The 7,482-nt window shown below is 43.6% G+C and overlaps 1 pseudogene; it reads left to right on the top strand.

The window, feature by feature from the left end:
- Positions 1 to 6,273: 6,273 nt before the first annotated feature.
- The window catches only part of LOC113457746, a 7,802-nt pseudogene continuing 6,593 nt past the window's right edge, over positions 6,274 to 7,482 (top strand).

Here is a 7,482-nt window from a genome sequence, read left to right as displayed (position 1 = left end):
GGGGCAGGACACTGACTGTTATGATTGTTCTGTCACTTTAAGAGACAAGCCACGCCCACTCCCTTCCTCCCTCCCCTCCTCTTGCCATCTTGGCTGCTCTCACAGTCTTCTCTCTCCCCCCTTCTCCTTGCTCTCTCACTCTGTCCTCTTCTCTCTTTCCCACCTCTCCTCTTCCCCCTTCTCCCCTCTTTACTTCCCATTCCATAATTCAGCTAATAAATATCCAATTCTATTCTGTACGATGTGTCTGTCCACTTGTCTCCCACCTGTTGGCATGCAGGTCGACTCACTGTCGCTGGGACCAGCTCAGCGCTGCATGGCTGGGCCCTGCATAGGGCTGGCGGCTCTCATGGTCAGGGACCCACTGCTCAGGACTGAAAGACCCTACAGACCCCCTCCTCAAAACCTGCAGCTAGCATGCTCCCTGGGGAAAGTCCTGTTTGCTTTAAAAAAAATTCTCCGGATCAGCAGCCAGCCTGCTCTCGTAAGAACATCCCATGTGCTTGAGATAGAAAGACTGCAAGGCAGGATGTCAATAAGATAGCACATCAACAAAGCAGGTTAATTGCAAAACAGGGCATCTATAAAGATAGGAACAGGATGACTATTGCCAAACATCCATGCTGAGAGAGGAAACCATTCATGCCCCTGCCTCATTCCGATTGACTGATAACCACGCTTTTGTTTCTGTAAACTTGCTGTTTGCTCTTCCCTATAAAAAGCCCGCCCTCCAGTTAGCAGGTGTGCAAAGTCCTCCGAAAGGCTTTGCTGCCCACAGGTACCTGTGTTTACTCAATAAACCTCTTGCTAATTGCATCCTGTGGCCTGGTCTCGGAGTGTCCTGGTTCTGGGGTCTTCATCGGAGAAAAAGGTCCTCTCTGAGGGTCTTTCAAGGACCAGGCACCAGGACTCATTGCGAGCTGCTCGGGATCCACAGGCAAAAATCATAACACTGACGGAGGCCAGAAGGACACCATCAAACAGCTTCGTTAGGCCCTGGAACAGAGTTCACTGCTGGATTCTGGTCCTTGCTGGCTCATGACTTCCTATCACTCTTCATGCCCTCCTGTCCCCTGTCTCAAATTCATCTCTCATCTTTTACAAGGACATACCTGATGTGTTTGACGTGTGCCTGAATCCCAAAGTCTTCGTGTTGAGCTAATTACTTCTGGGAAGATTCCCTTCCTAAACAAGGTTACATTTAAAAGAACCAGGGTTAGAGTTTAAACATGGATATCTTTGTGAGGGACCCCCACCCCACTAAAAGTATTGCAAAGCTATATGGAGTGTATGGGTGCCAAGCAGTGCCACCTGATACCTGCCTGACTGGTGCCAGCCATTCTGTTCAGCTCCCAGTCTGCCCACACAAGGCTGCTCCTTTGGCAGGGTCAATGAAAACTGCTCAGAGCCTCCTAATATGTAAGCTGCTATTTCTCTCCATTGTCCTCAGTGAGAGAATGCTGAGGGATGGCCAAGCAGGGCTGTACTTGTCCCAAGTTCCCTCAACACTCCTCCTACAATGGCAGCCAGTGTGACAGAACCCTGCAGCCAGTTAGGCGGTTATTATCAGTATTATTTTTGCTCCAACAAAATTTTGTTTTAGAGTTCTTTTACTTTTCATAAGTTTTACAAAGTCATTCTGAAGATTTTCCTTTTACAGTGTGGTTTTGATCTAAGCACATTAAAAGTGCATGGTCAACTGGAGGTTTAGCACCATTAAAGCAACTAAAACAGGAGGATTATATAGATCTAAAGGCTACTTCTGAAAGGAGTTTTCTAGATTAACTGGCTCCTTGGCTACTTGGGTTAGCCCCAGGAAAAAAACAGACAGCAGGTATTTTTGCCCTATTTATGTCCTGGTCAATTATTTTTAAATTCTTGTATCTTTCTGCCTTGCAAAACCAAAACTATTTTTAAAAAATCCCATTCCTATGTGTCGTATGTGACTGATAACTATCTCTCATGTAACTTCTATAAAATGCCAGACCTTAGATTTTATGCCATTTCTGTTGTCCTTCCCCACGGCATAATTATAAAAATGCCCCCCCCTCTCGTTTTGTTTTTGAGACAGGGTCTCTCTATGTAACCCTGCTGTTCTGGGACTATGTAGACTAAGCTTATCTGACTCTCACAGAGACCCACCTGCCTCTGCCTCCCAAGCACTGGGGTTAAAGGTGCAAATCAGCATGCATGGCAGGAGTGTCCTGATGAGAAACCTGCGAATGGAATATGTGAGCTATGATTCTTCTATCCTGAGTATGGGAAGCTTGCAAGGCCTTGTTATGCAGCTCAGGCTGGGTTTAGATTCATGGCAATCTTCCTGTCTCAATCTCTCATTGTGTTTGTCACCACACCTGGCTGAGAACCTTTTCTTCCCCCATGGAGCCAGATGGTGAATCAGTTAGCTCTTGGAGTCAGTAGTTGCTGCAACTACTCTGCTGTGTTATTTTAACATGAGGATATCTCCATGTCTATGTCTGATAAAGCCACTTACATGTGTAGGCTAGTTTTCACACAGTTTGCCAACGTCTTGTTAGAAATGCCTACTTAATCTGGGCTGACAATGCTCCTTCCATGAGCCATAGATCACCTTCCATGGCTCCACGCCTGAGAAGTCTCCTTCTCCACCTTTTGAGTTGTTTGTTAGGGCTGTCCAAAGACTCCCCAAATATTACAAATTGTTGCTGTTTTCCTTGACTTCCCCCAGATATGGAAGAAAAGTTCCTATTTCTGAAGACACCATATACATCAGACCCAGAGCTCTGAGGCCCCTGAGCTGGAACTGACTTGAAAGCTTCCTCCCTGAGGACCATTGTCCATAGTACCAGACACCTATTCATGTTAAGAGGAAGACAACAATATTTTTCTCTAATGCTTTCTTCTTTTTTCTGATAGTTTTGTTATTTATTATGTCTAAAAATGTATATGATCTGGGAGTCTTACATCTTCTGGAATATAACAAATAGATATTCTGCTCTAAATTCCTTCTCAAAAATGCTTAAAAGAAAGGATCTAAATCATATTTTTCTTGAAGAATTCATGGTGTAGGAGGTCCTTCTGTCTTTGTGTTGCTTTCATTGGTTAATGAATAAAGAAACTGCTTTGGGCCTGATACAACAGAACTTAGGTAGGCAGAGAAGATAGAACTGTATGCTGGGAAGAAGGGCAGAGTAAGAGAAGTTATGGATCTTCTGCCTGAGATGGACGCTGGTTAGAATCTTGCCGGTAAGGCACAGTCACATGGCGATACACAGATTAATAGAAATGGGTTAAATTAAGATGTAAGAATTAACCAATAAGAAACTAAAGCTAATGGGCCAAGCAGTGTTTTAATGAAGACAGTTTCTGTGTGGTTATTTCGGAGGCTAAGCTAGCTGGGCAGCAGGAATAAACAAGGGGACCTGCTCCTTGTAACAACAGGGAATGGAGCTATCCATTATGAGCTGCACTCTATAGATGCAGAGCTATTATTCCACATAGGCCCAGTACCAGTCTACCAACTGCAAGACTGAGATCAAGCTTAGAAAGTCCAAAAGTCACAAGGTAACCCCATGAACAAGCAGCTCTGACTCCTGTGTCACATATCTTATCACAATACTAGAAGCTCCCACACCCTCAGATGGACGTAGAATGATAGGGGAAGAGTATGGTCAATTAAATGGGGAAGGGAAATCTTGAGTGCATGCTATGTGTTAACCAGCTCAGTGTTGGGAGCAGGTTACAATGACGACCAATGTTTTATTACTTTGGGAGTGGAAGGGAGCTTAAGAAGTAGTGTGGGAGAATTGTTTCCATGGACAGAGTAGTGTATCTGTCATCTATTTCTTGTGGAGAGAGCAGTGGCTTGGGACAGAAATGCAGATGTAGTAGCAGGTAGCTTGGTTGGGAATCTGGGAGGATGGGCTGGAGAATGGCAGACAGGCATGGCAGGTACAGAATGTAATGCAGATCTTTGACTCATATTAATGAACATCAGAAAGCATCCATCTCTTAAATAACCGAGTAGACAAAACAACCTTAGGAAGGTTAGTTAGTGCTTGAACTGGAGATGTTGCCTCATGAAGAGAGGGTCAGAAGTTATCTCTGAAGTTATGTCATGGTTCAGCCACTGGCACCTCTGAAAGCCTAAGTTATCAGCCACAGAGCAACATCATTCCAGTGCAACATCTTGTTCTAGGAGATTCAGCCACCTGTGTCCTTATGATGGGGGCAGCAGGATGGGTGGGAGGTGTTCAACAGGAATTCTAGGGCCTTCGGTTTAAGGACCGCCATGCCAGGTCTGCCTACTCCTCATGACTAGTACATACAGTGGGTATAAACTTAAAATATTTATACATATGCAAATAAACCATGATGTCAAGTTGCCTAAATCAGGAAAGAACCAATCCTTAGCACTATGGCTGGGATATTTAGCCAATGGTGTATTCAAAGTCTCTAAGTCTTCTAGACATGTAACACTAGTCACTCTGTTTATATTTGTTTGACAACTTTTAGGAAAAGAGCTGGTCTGGTTAAGGATCTTCACAGTTACTGTGAATTTTGGAAACTGAACATTTTAATGGGAATTATAAAAGTTGTGCCACCTTTTCTGTCTTAAGGTTATACCACCCTCATTTCTTAATGGTCACATGCCAACATACAGACACCAATCACTGCTTAAAGCCCACCAGGAAGTTGTCAGGGGATGGTGGATTTAAGGATGATCCTTCACATTGCCATTGCTGCTCTGTTCTCTAGCTGGTCATGTGTTTTGAGCTAGCGCAGATACCCCTAGATGTTAGGGTGGTACAGTCAAGGTTGAAAAGAAGAGAACCCCTCTAAACTCAGGAGTTTGATAAGAGCATTAGGTGCTACGGAGCAAGGCAAGGCTCGGCTAACAAGTACTGGACCAGGCCCCGGAAAGCATAGTCTCTTTCCTGTTAGTTTTATAACAGTCTTTGCTCAGTGATGTTAATGGTAGTTCTAACCCTGACTAAACATTTTCTTTCAAATGTCAGCTGTTATGTATGCATACTCTCTGGCTGTTAGCTTCAATTATCAAGAAGAATATAAGAGAAAATAAAATCACCAGACAGACAAGATAGTGGCTCTTGTTCTTTCTGTGGAGTTGGAGGGAAAACACGAGACACACAGCAGTCCCACGTGGGTAAACTTTAATGGGAGGGTGTCGACAGGTGAGGGATGGGGTGAAGAGACGGAAGGAAAAAGGGGCGAGTTATGGCGTTCCCCGTTTTTCAAAGGGAATCCAGGTGCGTCTGGGAAAATGTCCTGCGCATGCGTGGCTCTCCGTTGAGCTGGGATTTGTAGTCCAGTTAAGGAATTGTCCTTCTGTGCATGTGCGAACTTTTCTCCAAAAAGAAACAACAGTGGCTTTTTACGAATCATCTGTGGGCAGATGTAGACCTCGGCACAGGAGTCTTGTGGTATAAGAGGACTCAGATCATTTGTGAGGGTAACCAGTGCTGGAGAAGGTAAGTAGCCTCCTGTAAGTGCTGGCTTAGCCATGTCCAACTCAGCTGAAGGCTACCACATGTCTGGTTCCACCCTGACTTCTTGATGCTGGAGAGAGAGCTTTTGATTTCGATGGAGCTAGGGAGAATCACAAAGGGGGTAGCTCCTAGCTACTTGATTGTACTTCCTGCCTGCTCAAGTAATATTATCTCCCTTCTCAGGCCTTTGATGTGATAGTCATAGTTACTGTACGACTTTCCTTTGCAAGTCTTAAACTCCATAGGATAGAATGTTTATTAAAACATTTAGCATATGTTCTTTGCTTAATATTGTTTATGCTGGTTGTAATTCTAATTATACTTGATATCTGTTCCTAATGTATATAGTTTTATATTGGGTTTGGAACTCTCTTACTTAAACAAAAGGGGAAGGTGCAGTGGGATCACATTCTTCTCCTTCAGCCAATAGCCTTTAAGATACCAGCCCACTTGGGTATGGTCTCTTTTGCTTTAAAAAGCAGCAGCAACCCTGCACTTGCTCTCTTGCTTCTGGCTCCCACTTCAGGCTGCTAGATGCTGTTCCTGGTTGCCCCAAGGGCTGTTGTCTAAGACAGTGATCTGTAAATTTTTCCCCTTAAATAAATAACCCTTTTATTTATCATAATTCCAAACTGGTGTGGGATTGTTTTGTCACTTATGCCTTCAGCTCCTCACTTTTCCTCCTAGTTTTCCATATTCAGAATTACATTGAAAACAGGTTCCCAACCCATTTCAGGGAACACCAATGTGCACATTCATATGAAGGAGTTTTCACTGAGACACAATGGTGGACCAGCTTCAAGGAACATAGAAATCTGTTTCTTGTGAAAATTTCAAAAACTATATGAAGGAGCAGTGAAAGCCACATTTATGTACATGTCATCCAGTATGAAAGATACTTTGAAGGTGTGTGACTTTCTGTGTGTGAAGTAAGAGCTATCTTTCACATAGAAAACAATGTTGATTCTCTACCAAGGTGCAGTTCCTACAAACTAGATGGAGATTGGTAATATCTCCACGGATCCCCAGAAACACATGCACATACATCATATACTGGAGAGAAAACTATCTTAGACAATAATTTATGACAGAAATGTACTTTTAAAAAACAACTTTTTAAAACATTTGTTTTAATCTTTAGTGAATTTCGTTCCCTTGCTTCTGGTGGCTGCTGCCACTCCTTGGAGCATGGGCCCAGCACTACTTCTGTTGCCATTTTCACTCTTCTTTTTCTTAAGTTATTCTATAGTCTAATAATCTTTCCTTTAAAAATTACTATTAACTGAGTACTATTGTGTATGTACAGAGTATCTGGGCCATGGCGTGGTATAGAGGTCAGAGGACATCTTTGTGGAGTCTTGGTTCTTTCCTTCTTCCTTGCGTGAGTGCTGATATTAAGTTTAGGTCATAAGTTTTTACTTTTCCCTCTGAACCATCTCAATACCCACCGGCTGTCTCTCATAACCACACTGGGATCACACTGAGTGCTCCCATCCCCACTCACCTGCTGTCTCTCATAACCACACTGGGATCACACTGAGGTGCCCCACCACCAGGAATAATCCCCTTATAGTACTTGGGTGCATATGTCCTCTGTCCCCTCAGCAATAAGGTAATATCCATACGCTCTGGGGATTAGAATATGAATCATTTGGAAGCGATTGTCCAATCTGAGATATGCTGTGATCATATACAGACAGAAAGTATGGGAACCACAATACAATATTTCCCCAAGTCATCTGCTAACGATATTGTCGACCATGGAATTCTATTTCTACTGAAAGTGTTTCTACATGTATTGCCCAAAACTGCATGCGCAAGGCTGAAAACTGAAGCATTATTTGCAGCAACAAAAAGGGATAAAAAAAAATAAACTTTGGTACATCTCATAGATAAAAATGCACTCTCTCGCCGGGCGGTGGTGGCGCACGCCTTTAATCCCAGCACTCGGGAGGCAGAGGCAGGCGGATCTCTGTGAGTTCGAGACCAGCCT

The sequence above is a fragment of the Microtus ochrogaster genome, linkage group LG5, assembly GCF_000317375.1.
Source record: "Microtus ochrogaster isolate Prairie Vole_2 linkage group LG5, MicOch1.0, whole genome shotgun sequence".
Lineage (NCBI taxonomy): Eukaryota > Metazoa > Chordata > Mammalia > Rodentia > Cricetidae > Microtus > Microtus ochrogaster.
The sequence above is the reverse complement of the archived record's forward strand: the minus strand, read 5'-3'. Positions and strand labels throughout refer to the sequence as shown.